The 16,204-nt window shown below is 42.2% G+C and overlaps 1 protein-coding gene across 7 annotated transcripts in view; it reads right to left on the bottom strand.

The window, feature by feature from the left end:
• ITSN2 (intersectin 2) overlaps positions 1 to 8,033 on the bottom strand; it is an 80,565-nt gene extending 72,532 nt beyond the window's left edge. For 4 of the 7 annotated variants that reach the window (XM_054280596.1, XM_054280601.1, XM_054280600.1 and 1 more), the window contains exon 1: positions 7,597 to 7,679. The gene's annotated coding sequence lies outside the window, so the exon portion shown is untranslated. Of the gene's footprint in view, positions 1 to 7,055; positions 7,187 to 7,271; positions 7,327 to 7,596; positions 7,680 to 7,975 lie in introns of those variants that run through there. The other 3 variants (XM_054280598.1, XM_054280597.1, XM_054280599.1) reach the window with 3 other exon arrangements.
• Positions 8,034 to 16,204: the final 8,171 nt, after the last annotated feature.

Here is a 16,204-nt window from a genome sequence, read left to right as displayed (position 1 = left end):
TGGGGAAAAGTTTTTTATGGAAAGAGTGATAAAGTTCTGCAATGGCCTGCCCAGGGAGGTGGTGGAGTCACCATCCCTGGATGTCTTTAAAAAAAATACTGGGTGTGGCATTTGGTGCCACAGCTTAGTTGAGGTGTTAGGGCTGGGTTGGACTCAATGATCTTGAAGGTCGCTTGCAACCCAGTGATTCTGTGATCCAGACAGAACACAAAAAGCATTTTTCTGACAAATACCTTTCTACCCACCTTGCTTGACTAATATGCTTTCTGAACTTACTGACCATCCAAAACACAAGGATCTTTCTTTCTGTTCAAAAACCAGAATTGTGTGGCCACTATTCCTGGGCTTACTCTGTTTCTTACACAGCTGCTCAGCTGTGAAAGCACCCATTCAGTGTCAAGACACAGTTCAGCTCTCTCCTCTCTTTCTGGAGATTAAAACTGATCTTGGCTTCCTCCTTTCTAGGAGAAGATTTCTCCCATTTTATTTTTAATTCTCTACACTAAGGCAGAGACCTGCAGGTCCCTCTCTGTGTCCCTCCAGCTTCAAATCTTCTTTGCAAGGAAGAAATTGTTCTGAGGGAGAGAATGAGAATCCCACTTCAGGAAGCTCACTATTTAATTCCCTGGCCCTTCTCCCAGGAGACACAAACTTCCTCAGGAAAAGATGGAAATTGAACCCAGCTCTGTCACGCCCTGGGAGAATATATTCACTCACCTGATCCCAGACAGAAATCACCACCTCTGCTTGCTTTGCTTAGAAAGGAAATGAAAAAAAAAACCAAAAAAACAAAACCCCAAGAAGTAGAGGGTATACTATTTATAAAAGATGTTTTTTTAAAAGGCTCTGAGCTTCTACCTTAAAGAAGCAATTCTAGGCTGCATATTGTAACCTTTCCAGAGAGCTGAGTGAGATATGCTTGCTCCTCAAGGGGTGGTAACTTAAAATACTCTTGTGTTTTTTTGGATTTTTTATGCTTCCTACTTTCCAATTCACATGACTCCACACTCCATATGCCTTTTTTAAAAATTCTGTTTTAAAACACATCAATTCTCACATGTAATAATTTGCAAGCTTTGTGCAAGCACCCTTAAATGCTGTTTGGTGAGGTCCACACACCTTAAAACTTGCAGTTCTCCACTTTCACACTGTAACTCCTAATTTGTGTCAATGTAGACTTGGGCAAGACAAAAGTATTTGATAAGTTGTCTTCTATACATTGTTTTCTTACTTCAACCATGATTGGAAACATATTATATATTACATGAGACCATATTACTTTTAAGCTTATTCATTTAAAATCTTGCCACCTTAGAGGAAAATTTTAAGCCCACTCCTGACCTTCCATCAGAAGCACAAGCAAAATTCTAACAGAGAAAAAAAAACTAACAGAAGAATTCATAATGTTATTTTCTTCTTACGATGGAAGAGACGCTGCTTAACTTGCTGCTCAGCTTTCAGACACAGATAACAGTGCAAAACATACAGAACATCTAATGGGCTGCTATAGCAAAGCATGAAACAAAAGATACATGAGCACTCTTCTGTGCTCAGCAGAGAACAATCTGACTATCTAATGAAAGTAAAACATTCAGTGAGACTGGATTTACAGCTTAGGTATCTGCTTTCAAGCTGGACAGGTGCACAAAACCACCAGGTTTAACTTCTCAAAACTGAATGAGATGACAAGCAGAGAGGAGAAAGGCCACAAGAAGCCTTTAAAGCACAGAAATGGTGCTTATCTCTGATGTATCAAAAAACAGGGAAACCTTGTGGGAGAAGAAGCAAAGATTAGCATATGCCAGTAAAAACAGGAAAAAATAACTAGGTAGGAGTATTTTAGTTGGATAATGGATGGGTAAAAATGCATTCCCTAAAGTAACACAGAAAAGTGTGGGTGTAATGGAGATCCCCCCAGCACGGGGGCTCTGGGACCAGCATGGTGACAACCAGGACACAGGCAATGTGGCACAGCACCTCCCACCTGCCCCAGCTGAAGACTCCTGCCTCTGACCCCACTCCCACCCACAAGTCACATCCAATCTCATATTATCAAGAACAGTCCTTCAAATCACCCAGTTGAAATGTGGTCTCTTAAACCTTTAGCACAGAGCTCTAGAGCATACAGTAATAATGTTCTGACCACCAAATTGAATTTCATGAACTTAGGGAATCAATTATCACCCATGTTAAACAAACATCTCAATATCACGTAAAATCCCTAGGGGCAAATGTATCTTGGTTATAAAGACACATGTCCTACCTTAAAGTCGTAAAAGTGTAGAGAAAAAAGCTAAAAAGTTTTAGGTTTTGACTAGTAAAATTCTTGACCTTTGAAAGATAAGACCAAAGTATTATTTAAATGTGCTCTGATTTTTTGATGCATTTATTAGTATAGCCATAATAGGTAATTTTTTTCCACATTCCAATTGTAATATTTTTAGAAACAAAGAAAAGTTAACTCCCATTTCCTGTTCTTCCCGTACTTCATGTGTATGCTGTTGAATCACTAACTGCAGATACTGCTCATGGCTGATGCCACAGCATTTCACAAGCTCCACTTGCATCAGCCTTGAACATTTTCACTAGTAAAGCCAGCTCAGAATTATCTGCTGCTTCTGAAGCAGCAACATCCCATATCAAATTGTCTCAAGTCAAGCTGGCTGCTCTCAGAATCGCTGTTCCGAGGAAGCTGTGACTTTTCTGGATCAACCACACCTTTTCAACTATCTGTAACTGCCAAAAGGTTTAAAAATAGTTCTCAGATACTTGCCCTCTATTAGGTAACTCCAATGCTTTGTGCTGCTACTGTCATCATGTTACATCATTTGAATTTCACGTGTTGTTCTGAAAATAAGAGTTACACAACACTGTGCTCACCTATATATTAATGTTCAATCCATTGTTTTAACTCTAGGATCCAAGTAACCAACATGGGCAGGCTCTGTTCCTATACTGAGTTCTAAATACTAAGTTCTAAATGCTCTCAATTTGAAGAAAAATGACATTTCACCAGTTCCATTTTTACTATATAATTTTTATGTGACCTAATCCTCACCTTTACAACATTTGGTGCTGATGGCACAACTATACCAGAAAAATGAGTTACTACATCTTGTGAGTTGCCATCTTGCAAAGGGCAATAAAACAATGTAGACATAGAAGTAAGAAGAACAAAGAATTCCTCAGGAAATAGTCTCCTGTTTGTTTCTAAAGACTTATCCTTGAATAAAAAAAAACAACCAAAAAAAACCCCCCAAAACCACCATCCTGATAGACAAGTGAATTAATGAAAGCAGCAGCATTACAGTAACCAAGCAACCAGGATGCCTGAATTCTTAGCTTGCCTTTCTCAGAGTATGAGACATGAGTAAACTACTCTGATGAACCCCATCACCAACATGAACCAAGCTCACAGAAGTGTGTCCTTTGCTATGATCTTCACTGAATATAATATTCATAAAAAGCAGGCAACCAGACAGAGAAGGCACAACCAAATTTAGTACCCTCAAGGGAGAGAAAGACTGCAGTATGTTTGAGTGCCTATATTAGACACCAGAGGATCCACATGGCTGAAGGCTGCTCTAAATATACTGACCACAAGAAAAAATTCAACACAGGCTCACATCTGATCAAACTCAGACAGCTAATGCCACAGAAAACAAGGCTTCACTGCTCACTGCTGGCTTAAAATTTTGGCCTCCATTGGTCTGTCACTGGAAGGAACTTGAACTTACACATAGACATAAATCTCCAAGTTCTATACTGATCAGGAGTCAGACACAGAATACCAGAGAGAATACGGCTAACTGCAATATTTGCAACTAAGCATTTGAAAATTTCAGGATCACTTAAAACAGCTGCTTAGCCCTTCCAGAAATCCAACCAGGCACTCTAACATGAGTGTTTCCCTTCAAAATAGTCTGATGTGTCATCCATCACCAACCAGGGCACACAAAAAAAATGCAATTTTAAAAGGTGAAGTTAAAGAGTGACAGTATGTTTTTAAAGGTAAGAGGAATACAGTAACTACCCTATTTCACCCCATATCTAGGCTCAGCCTCTGAACCTCAAAGTATACTTTGTGTTGTTTTCCTGACAAGCGATAGTGCTTGAAATAGGTCAGTCCCTCATAAAATGAAGAGGGCTCTACAACTCTATCTTTGTTATCTTTATAACCACCAATCATCACTTAAGACAAAAAAAGCCTAAGAAGGGTAACTGACTTTCCCAATCATTCAGCCACATAAAACAAACATTCTAATCCAAGCAACACCCCAAACTCTGTCAGCCAACTGCTGCTCTCGTGATTTTCACAGAACAACTACATCAAGGTTCACCCCAAAACTTAAAAACATGGCAGGATCCATCATCTAATATGCTTTACCAAAAGATTTACCATTGCACTGGACTGAAAGTAGCTTTTGAAAGTCAAAATAATTTTAAAACATGTAAATAAAGCATTTGCATACATGTGCATATGGCACAAATCACAGCCCCAGTGCTGCCAGGAACACTGGCTAATGTCACTGTAAGACTAAACTGTGTTATTTTTGGGGGGTATTGGTGACTGGTCAAGGATCCTGGTGATTGGAAAAAAGGCAAACTGAAGGCAGCTAAGTCTCACTTCAGTCCCTAGAAAGATTATGGAGGAAATAATTGTAGGACCCACCTACAGATGCTTGAAGAAGAAAAAGGTAAAGGGAAATGGCATGTGGCTATTGAGGACCAACCACACCTGACACATCTCATCTCTGAGATGATTGTTCACCCTGTGAACAAGGGCACAGCAGCTTGTTTTGACACCACAAAGGCTTTGAACAAGATCTCCCACAGTGCTCTTACAGCCAAACTGGTGGAATATAGTTTGAAAAAGCTGACTCTAAAGTGGGTGGAAAACCTGCCTGACCAGCAGACTGCAAGGGCTGTGCTCAGTAGTCCCAAATCCATCTGGCTGGAACCAGTGATGCTCCCCAGGAGCTGCCACCATGGCCAGTGTTGTTTAATGCCTTCTCTGGCAGCCTGGGAAAGGGGATGGGATGCACCTTGAGCCAGGGTAGGTACCAAGCTGGAGAGGGCTGCCCAGTGAGTTTTTGGGATCTCCACACTCAGAGATAATCCCAACACAACCAGACATGGCTCTGAGTGACCTGACCATGCTTTTCATAGGGTTGGACCAGATGATATCCAGAAGTCCCTTCAAAACAATATTGTTCTGTAACTACATTTGAGGTAAATAAAAACTAATTGAAGCAGTTAAAAGCTTTTTAAAAACTGAGATAGTGGAGGTATTTCCTTTCAAGTGAAAATAGGCTAGAAATTAACATTACAAATAAAGACATCCAATTTTCGAACCAGTTTTTAAAAAGGTAAAGAGAACAGCTCTGGCCTTTAAAGAAAAATCTCATGAAACTATTTTTCCACATATTTTGCATGCTAATCAAATTAAATCTTTTGAGGCAACAGTAGATAACCTGTTAGTTAAAAGTCTGCAAGTAAATTATCTCTCAGACCAGAGACATCTGTCTCAATTTGTGACAGGAACTAATCTGGACTACATTGCCTTTCAGGAACTAAACCCACAGTACTTTCCTGACAGATGCCTATTCTCAAAGGCTGTGAAGGTTTCTGATAACACCCCAAGCAAAACATGCACATCACCTTTCCCTTTCCAAATGCTGCCTCATTTTCCTCACCAGCTCCTGACAAGCAGCTACTGAAGAAATACTATCACCTACAGACTTAGCTTCATTTTTCATAGATTGCTACTTTCCCATGCCATGAAATTAATTCACTTTTCAACATAACAGACTACAACAGAAATATCTGTAAAAAAACTTTACTGTAAGTACTGCTGTGGTACAAATCACTCTAATACCTGAGTCTCAATAAATAAATAAAGCCTTCTCAAAAACACAGTTCAAAATCATCCATGCTCACTTTTGCCCTGATCTATCTCATTCTGTCTACAAGAACAGTTAAAAAAATAAGTGTCCATAAAGCTTTGGTGCTTTGACCAGCACCTAATAGGGTAGATAACCCCATTATTTTTATGATTAGCACAAACAGACCATAGGTACCCCATTTTGCTATTGTTACTGCTACAGGAACATCATCCTCTTGGTTTCTATTACACTGACAGCTACAACAGCCAGGGATTCATCCTGTACCCCAGATCTTGTACAGATGGAGGAGAAAAAAAGTAAATGCAATTCCCTCAGGATAGTAATTAAAAGGATAAGCATATTCACTTGATCTAATTTAGGCATCTGAGTGAGGAGGGTAATCTTAACAAAAAATTCTGTTCAACAGAGAGCACAGAGCAGCCTAAATCCATGTCTGCAGGCATCACACAGTTCTCTTCACATCACAGGGAGCCCAGAGCCTGAGTTAAGGTTTCTCTGAATATTCAGAGGTATGGTGGTGCGAATGCCCCTCCCAGATGAGTCAGACTGAAAAAATACACACAAACAAAACAGGGGAGGTAGAGTGGAAACAAGGTAACAAAAATGAACCAGATTTGGGAGCAGAACGCAGCCCAGTTAGCTGCTTATCCAACTAGCTCCTAGCGCTTGTTACTTCTACATGTCACCGTCGCATCAGCGGATATAGACGTTTGTTACAAGCCAATTTCAGATGAATGATTAAAAGTTCTTGAGAGCAGGCAACAATTTATGCAGCACCGATGTTACCCACAGCACATTCTGCTTCACACGCACCCCGAGCCTTCCTGTGCACACTCCGGCCACCACAGGCCAGCACCAACAGCTCAGAAAACATCATTTTCCCAAAAGAGCAACGCACAACAGAGGGCAGCCTGGACACAAGGGCAAAGAAGCTTGAGACTTCTCATTCCCGTGTTTTAGATGGGGAATTTCCGACTGGTGTTTAAGAGAACCGCTGCAAGAATAACTTCAGAGAACGCAGGCACTATCTTAAAGCACGATCTACTTTCGAGTTCTGCGATGTGACAGATGTCAAAGCCCTAACTGGCCCGAAAACCATTTACTGTATTCAAAATGGTACCTTAATGCTTAGGAAACCGAATCACGTACCTCAGCCTCATTTTATTCTCTGAATTACGACATGCCGCGGTGAGAAGTCGAGACCGAGAAAAGCCAGTCTATTTACAGCCAGAGCAGTTTGCAAACTTTAACTGCAGAAACCAGCTGGGTTTCTCCAAACCCCGCGTTTTCACAGCTAACCAGACGAAACAAAATCACCATCACCACAAGGAGCGGGGCTCTACAACCGCGTCCGAGTCACCTCACCCCGGCAGGGGCTCCCCCGGGCGCTCCGGGAGCTCTCTGGGCACGGGCACCGCGATCGCTCCGCTCGCAGCGCGCTGAGGGAGCGCGGGCGAGCAGCGGCGGCGCCGGCAGTGGGAGCCGCCGCCGCCAAAGCCCCAGACACCACCCCTACCCAAAAAAAAGAGGAGAGAGAAAAAAAAATTTTAAAAAAAGAAAGAAAAAAGCCTGCCTAAAAAAAAAAAATAAAGAAAAAAAAATAGCCCAGACTCAGCTAAAGAATAAAAGACAAGTAAAGCTGCTCAAGGCAGTGGAGCCCGTAACGCCCGCAGCCCGCGCCCCCCGGTACCTGTTGCGCTGCCCCGAGCGGCGGCTCCGCCGGGCCGCGGCCCCTGCGCCTCCCGCGGCGCTCGGCCCCACAACATGGCGGCGGGGGCGGGGGAGGAAGCGGGGGCGGGCGCTGCCCGAGGCCGGGCTCCGCCGCTGCCGGGACGGGGCTCTCGGAGCCCCATGGAGGGGTCGCTGTGCCCGGCAGTGCAGCCCCTGGGTCTGAGCAGGGCTCGCCAAACAGTGCCGCGGCCCGGGGATGTCGCACCGAGCTTGTCGGTGCCTTTGCTATACGGTAACAGCTTACTGCTTAAAGAGCAGGCAGACGATTTACCCCGTCCTTGCTCGCCTCTGTCTCACTCGGTTCTACCCGCTCCCTCCTCATCTGCTCCATAGGTTACCTTTGCTTTAGCTTTCCTGCTGTATCCCAGCCCTATCTCTACTAGAAGCTGGAAAGCCGTGGCCTCTGTTCTGCCCGGGCAAAGCTCCCAGATTAAGCTAATTCTTCCCCCTGGGAGCAGTAAGAGCACCCTTGGTGCTTGTCCATGGGAAGGAAGCGTGTCCCGCTGGGACCCCACAGCGGCGCGGAGGGGCTGCACCAGCAGCTGAATTGGGCTCAAGCCAGGCACTGCTCGGGGACTGAAACACGTACGGTTCCAGGGGTTTATCTTTCCAAAAATTAAAGAATCCTGTAGGAAGGCAACACGTCGAAAATGCCATGATTTTTAACCACCAAACTTTTTCCTTCTCCAGCGAGGGAATCTTGCCGTGCACAGACTATTACAGCGCTTTTCTGCCGTGCTTTTGCTGGGTAGATAATTACCTATCACCTTCGTACAGCCCAGATTTTTCCACTGACTCATTCTTCTGGGTTCCTAATGAGCCTTTCCAGATGGTTACACCTTTTATCATTCACGGTGATTCCAGAAGAGTCACGTTCCTGCGCCATGCAATGGCTGTGGCCACATCCTAGCACTTAGCACGGGCAGGATTTGTGCTCACACACCTGATGTCTGCATTTGCTGCTGCAGCTGCCACATTGCACATCAGGCATTTACCCCTTGTGACCTCCTCAGCCCTCATCTGATTCACTGCTTTTGAAGGTACAGCATTCTCCTCTCTCACACCCGGCCCAAAAACATGCTTTGTATTTGTATCCTATGAACAGACAGCAACCTCGGCTTTGATGCACAGATATTTGCTGTGTAGGTGGATTAAAACATGTGTTATTCAAGGGGCCCAGGTGGCCCTGGGCTGTTTTGAAGTCAACTGCAGATTTCATAAGCAGTGCTTCAAACAATTATTTCGGATAACAAAGCAGCCCTGGGTCCAGAACAAGCTTTTCTGAAGCCCAATTAAAAAGTCTCTCATCTGACACTTTTCACTTGAATTACTTTAAAACACCTCTTAATGCACAGCCTTTAATCTGTTTAGTACACATTATAGCGATACAGTTGTAAATGTGCCTTTGTTGTGTTGGCAACACCTCCAGCCTGCTCTGGACTGAAGACAAGTGCTTGCACCAGGCATAACAGTGTACAGAAACACTGTTGTAGAGAGGATTAAGATAACAATAAACCAGATAAACACGTTTCTTCTCGTAAGACAAAATCGATCACATTACTGATTACAGTAGTTAAGGATTGGGAAGGGCAATGTAAAAATCAGTGAAGGAAGGTCTCTAAGAACAGGTTAGGCAAATGTTGGAGGAGTTTGTTAAATACAGTTGATCGTGCCTTGAACATTGAACTAGTGACTTTTCAAAGAACCTCACGGTTCCTTTCTTCTGTAATTGATGTTACTGACACATCCCACACGCAAATAAACTTGGGCCATGTCTGTGCTTAACCACTGGCCTAGAGGTAACAAAGTACCTAAAGTAGAAATTGCATAAAGGATGTTGGGATATTTGATTCTGTAAATACGACAGATGGGGAATGACCCATCTGCTTTATTAAATGTGAGATCCCTATAGAAAAGCAGTTATGTACCTCAGTTGGGGTAACTACACACCTCCTTTGAGACAAAACTGAAGCCAGGAAAATCACAGAATGGAAGCATAGTTTGAGTTGGAAAGGACCTTTAAGGGTTATCCAGTCCAAACCCCCTGCAATATGCAGGGATATGTTCAACTAGATCAGGTTGCTCTGAGCCCTGTCTAACCTGGTCTTGAATGTTTGCAGAGATGAAGCATCAACAACCTCCCTGACAGTGTTTAACCCCCTTCATTGTAAAAAAATTTCCTTCCTTATATCAAATCTAAATCGACTCTCTTTCACTTAGTTTTTTTCACTTAGAAAACTTAGTTTTCTCTAAAAACTCTCTCCATCTCTCTCTCAGGCCCCTTTAAGTACAGAAAGGCCACAATAAGGTCTCCCTGGAGCCTTTTCTTCTTTGGGCTGAACAATTCCAACTCGCTCAGCCTTGCTCCAGCCCTCTGAGAATCTTCATGGCCCAAACTGGACCCACTCTAACAGGACCACATCTTTCTTGTGCTTAAAGCCCCAGAGCTGGACACCCAGTGGGGTCTTAGAATCACCTCTTTTGATCTGTTGCCTGGGGAGGGAGGAGCTGTAGGGAATTAAAAATTCAGCTGACTCCCTAGCAAGATAACCTGGTATAAAAAATTAACACATCAAGGCTTTATGTGTTCTGATTCTACACAAATTCAATGCATCTGCATTATTACAATGAACTGGAGCTGATCAGAGATACTAGAAAAATAAATATCTGTAAGATTAGTTAATTATCAGGAAGAGGAGGAAGAGTCACAACCTGTAGTGTAGACACATTTGAATGCAGCAGCCCCTCAAGTCACTCTTCCTTGGAAATAGAGTGTGTAGACATACAGTGTTTAGTGCCAGCTATGAAAAAATGCATCCTTGAAGTAAAGCTAAACTCTTACTCAACCTAAGAGTCTTACAGAGATGTTTTATTAGTAATGGCCAAGGCACAAACTAGTATTACATCTTTAAAATGGAGAATGAAATTTGTTTCCACTCAGAGTTTGACTACTGCTTGAAGCATGTTCAAAAGAAAAACACTGCTTTTATGAAGGTGGAGTTTCTACAGGCACTGTTGCAGATACTGCCTTTGGGCATCTCAGGGTTTGGAAAAAGTGCTTTTTACAAGATTCAACATGTGTTTTTGGGGGCTGATGTCAAATACCAGGTGAAATAAATGTCCCTTCTGCTGACAGTACCCTTCTAGCAAGGAGTAGACAGTAGCAAAGAAACTTAAAACTGCAAGAATGACTTAGTTTGTTCCAAAAAGCCATTGAAGTAAGAGAAATTGTTTATTAATAACTGATAATAGAAAAGGGAGCTGAAAAAAGGAGAAACCAAAGGTATGATAAGATCGAGGCTTGTTCCAGACATAGGGGCAGGCTTGCAGCACACAGCTACTCAGAGGAGACCAATTAAGATGAAAAGTGTGGGAGGAGCAGAAAAGAAGTAAGGTTTACTCTAAACAATGTTTCATCCTCTAGGATTGTTATGGTATCATTTATTATCCTGGGCTTCTAGTGGGAGGTGTCCCTGCCCATGGCAGGGAGATTGGAACTAGATGACCTTTAAGGTCAAACTCAACCTCAACCCATCCTATGGTTCTTTGATATCCTTGTCATGTCTGAGCCAAAACCAACACACAACACCAAAACTTAACAAGATATAATGAAGATGGAGAAACTATTCCCATTACTAGCAACTCAACTTTCACATTAAGGCTTTACTTTTTGACCATTATCTGTACTCTGTCTCAGTTTCCTGTTACAAGCAATTTTCCTGTCTTTAGAGTAAAAAGGAAAGATCTCCACTGACAGCAAAAAAATAATGAATAAAATTGCTTAGCCTGAACTGAGTGGCAAAAGGTAACATGACTTCTTCTCTGCTCTTAGTTTACTCCATAATATTGCTTATTTTCTTTGCTCTGCTGCAGGAAGAGAAGTGAATGCTTTATTCTCCCTGTACAAGCCCTCTGACCAGGCAGTGTCTAAGCTTGATGACAGACATCTTCCTGTAAATGTATGTTTAAAATACATGAAGTTAAACCAGGACCAAATGTACATCAGAAATCAGTTATTTCAAGAATAAGCTATGCTTTGTGCACTGGTCAGAAATCAAGGGATGTAAAGTGACAACTATTTGTGAGCGGTCAAAAAGCAGTAATTGCTCAATAGCAACCTGCACACATTCCTCCTGTAGTGACCTGTTTAATTTTGCTTCCTAGTGAGTGGCATTTCCTCATCTGGAGAGTCCAGCTTGTTGTCCCAGCTATAAAGAACTACTTAGGAACAGCCACACCTACCTGATGAGTGACAGCTCTGACCCCTTTATTAGATTCAACTCTCTTATTCATGCTACATTTTCTTTTCCACCTCCACTTTTTGCTCTCCAGCAAACAGATAAGCAGTGAGCCCTCACTCGGTGCTGCTGGAGGTTCCATATTTACAGCAGTGCCAATTGCTTTCCATCTTCTGAGTAAATGCTAGATACTGTCTTTTAACCCACATCTTTATTTAAAAATGGAAGCATAAAACAGAATGGGATAAACAAAAGGACAGGTTAATATTTGCTTTCCACACCTAACAGAACAAGAACAAGACAGCATTTCTGATACAGATTCTGAGTAACAATTTATCAAAAAGGCGTAGAAGGCACAAAGCACACACTGCATCAAAAATAGAACCTCTAGAGGTGTTGGTTTGGTTTCTGAACCAGAAGCCCACACAGGTTTTAAAATAACAAATGGCTACTGTATTCATTTTGCAGGATTTTCTATTACTTCATAGCTGTAAGAAATAAAATATTCATGTCCCAACTTTGTTCCCTGCCAAGCACTGATATTATTTAGTAGGGGATGGGGAGCTGAACTGTATTTGTTCAGTGTGGCAAAGGCATCTTTGCCTACCGCACTGAAATTATTTTGAGATTTACAGAACATCTATGTAACCATAGAGAAAGCAGCTTTCCAGACAGGCCAGACCATGTTGTGGAGGGAGGCAGTGCTGACTCATGCAGACTGAATTATTGCAAATAAAACTTTGCCAACTGCTGAGCAGACACAAGGGTTTTACTTGCTATCCCTAGCTGCAGTGCAGGCGGGCAGAAACGCTCAAGCACACAGGAATTTCACAAGTGCCAAGTGCTGACAACAGCAGAGTGATGGGGTTAAGCAACGTTATTTGTTGCAATTTTACGATCCTGATGCCACAATTAGTAAATAACACCTCCGTAAGACAGAGTTGCTGGTTCATTTCAGACACATTTGTTTCTCTGTGCTCAGGTTTTGATGCAAGCCAAGAAGCCACTCTGATCCCAATAGGCTGGGATCCCTACTGCATTTGCTACAAATGCGAGTTTCTTTTCCCCAAATATTTCACTTTTAGGTGCTAAAAGCTCTTATTTCATACATATAGTTGGGTTCTGAGGACCAGTACTACTTTTGAGTAGTGTACCTCTTGTATACTGAATTTTGTGAGGTTCTCCGGAATTACACATTGCTTTTAAGGGATGAATAACAAATATTGTGGAAAATTTGAAATAAATCTTCTCAGATTTCAGAACGTTTTGTGAGTTGCTGGGAAAAGGAATTTTTTCAAGATTCACAGATTTCTGGAAAGGCACAGGCATGCTATAAAACAAGTACATACTATGATAAAGATATGCAAAGCAGTGTAAAACAGTAAAGTGAGTTTATGATTAATAAAATAATTAATAAAAACAGGGTTTCATTGAAAGGGCAAAGAGATCACTGTGGTTTTAAACTGGCTTATGGAAGTCTACACAAAAGCTCTGTGTTGATAGGACACAGAAATTTTCCCTGGCTGTAGCTCTTGCTTGCCTGGTGTAAAGCTGAGAGTTTGAGGTGCTGCTGCCCCCATCTGCCTGACATCCTGCTGGACTTTTCCATGAAAAACGTGAGCAAAGGCAAATTCTTCCACCAGCTTCAAGTAATAAGGTTGTGCGGTACATCGAATCAGTGGCAAACTTGTTGCATTCAGGGGGTCAGATCTAATTTTGTAGTCTTTCCCCAGAACAGAGTTGACCTCTTAGGTTTAGGGGTTTTTTTTTTGCAGTTGAAAGTTGTTTTGACCAGAGGTAAGTCTATCAGAGCAAGTAACTTTGTAACTTACATTGACATTAAAGTTTAACAGAGTTCAAGCCAGAGCTGAAATCAATGGAGCATGAAAAGAGATCATACTGTCAGCCATTAATGCTTCACTTGAATTTTCATGCAAGGTTTGTCTTGCTTTTATCCTGCTTCTTGCTTTGGAAAGGATAATCTATAACAATTTGCTGATCTACTTCACTGATCTACTCCAAGTCTTTCTGAAAATTCATTTCCCAGAGGAATTTCGGCTGCAGAGTCACTAAAACACTTAAGAACAAATTATTCTAATATTTGTGACCAATAAATCCTAATCTATCTGTTAAGTTTAACCTTCATGGCTAAATAGTTTAAGGCAAAATTATCCTTCTGTTCTGTGTCAGCAGTGCCAGGAAAAGGGCTTTTACTGCCTAACAAGATAAATCCATCAGCACTTGGCATTTGCAGTTCTTCCAAGAAATACTGTGCTGTGTGGCTGAGGCTGAATTTGCTTTACTTCTTCTGAACTGGGATCATAATGGATTGGATGCCATTGCCTAGATCAGTATCTGGGCACTTAGTGAGCAAATTAACTGGAGGGACAACTGCAAACATGGCAGTTTCAACCTGCTGGAAAGACAAAGAGTACAAGGGTTGTGTCCCCTGTTTTTGCCATGCTGAGGTCCTGGCCCATTTTGTCTTACAAGGAGCCAGCTCAGTCCTGCCTGAGTAGTGCTCACTAGACTGACAGGATTTAAAATCAGATTAAAAAGAAACACTTAAATACAGAGACACAGCCAGGCAAAGAAGGTCTGACATGATTATAAAGATGTTAAAGGCTGCTGGTAAAACTCCCTGCTTTGCTTGGCATGATGAAGCCTTCATCAGTCCTGGAGGAGTAAATGAGAAACAGGAAACTTATGGGCATTATTCCAGGTAAATGTACATCTGCAAACTTTGCTTTGCCCAGGTTGCAATGGAACAACTCAAGATACGTGGTCATCCCCAGACCATTCTTGACTTCACTTTTCACTCAGAGAAACTACCCATGGACATCCATATCAATTCCACAGCAATAAGGCAGTTTTGAATCAGAGCCTGCAATAAGTCAATTTAACCACAAATCCATGGACAGGTTTAATTTCAGCATTTACATAAGTACTTTATTTTTCCACCAAATCCCCACCCTTTTTCAGTGCAGAAAATGAATAATACTGCAAAGTGAATTGTTTCCTGAATTCTTAAAGTTTTTATAATCTTCCTTATTCACTAAGTAGCCTTGGGTTTTATTTAATAATCGTTCAGAAGCAGCACTGAATAAAAATATATTTTAGTTGATTTTCTCTTGGGTTTTTATGTTATTCTTACTGTAACTGGTACTTCACAAATGCAGCTTTTTCTTCACAAGATTCCTGAGGCAAGTTAATATTAGTATCCTCATATTACAGCTGAAAACAGAAAGGTGGAGCGATTTGAGCAAGAACATTTCAAACGTTTGCTATTCTTGGATACTTCTCTTGGGACACAAAGGCTTACTTGAAGGACTTGCTCTGCCTGGTTTTACGGTTTCATTTGGAGTGGGATGCACTTTCTTTCCACAGAGCAAATCACACAGCTCAAGTCAGCATAGCAGAAATCAAAGGCTGGTACAAGATACAGCACAACTCCTCTCCAAGCAAACCAATTTGTCATCACTTGTCACATTCCCACCTTCCTTCTGTTCCCAGCCATATGTTCCCCTCCCCTTCCACCAGCACTGGCACCTGCCTGGCTCCTTCTGTGAGCTTAGCCTGAGGAAGGGGAAAAAAATATGTGATTACTTTTTGACAACAAGCTACAGAGTCAGTTTTACATTTATAACAATCACAGAATCATAGAATGGCTTGGGTTGGAAGGGAGCTTAAAGATCATCTAATTCCATTTGTCTCTTCCATGGGCAGGGACACCTTCCACTAGATAAGTTGCTCAGAGCTCCCTCCAACCTGGCCTTAAAAAGTGTATTTATTTGTTTTTTGTGTATGCGACTACTAATTCTAAAACAGCTATTTTATTTATGTGTAGTTAGGCATTAGCAATTACAGTTCAATTTACTATTCATTTACGTAATACATAGCAATCACAAAAGTCTATAAATATTCATTAATAATTATCGCCAAATAACTTTTGCGTATTGAAATAATATATTATCATATGTTGTTTATAAATTATATTTTATAATACCAGAACTCCACAAGCTTTCGATGGTACTGCGGAGGAGGGGGAAGCACCCACCCAGCACGGCAGCCCCGGCACTGAGGGGCTCAGGGTTTGTCCAACAAGTTACATTTTTAGGCATCAATGAATCACCAAAAAACGCCTTGTACATTTTTTTACACCTTTCATTCTGCCCCTCCGTCCCTCCCAAGCTCCCGCCCAGCCGCGGGCGGGGCCCGTCGGGGTCACCGCGCGTGCGCGCCGGGGCCCACGTTGGGATCGCGGCGGTCCCGGCCGCGATTCCCGGTAGCGATTCCCGGCAGCGATCCCGGCAGCGGTTCCCGAGGGCG

Source organism: Melozone crissalis, unplaced genomic scaffold (assembly GCF_028551555.1).
Source record: "Melozone crissalis strain CALT ecotype California unplaced genomic scaffold, PUWL_Pcris_2 ptg000027l_1, whole genome shotgun sequence".
NCBI lineage: Eukaryota > Metazoa > Chordata > Aves > Passeriformes > Passerellidae > Melozone > Melozone crissalis.
Note: the sequence above shows the minus strand (reverse complement) of the source record. Positions and strands in the feature narration are given on the sequence as shown.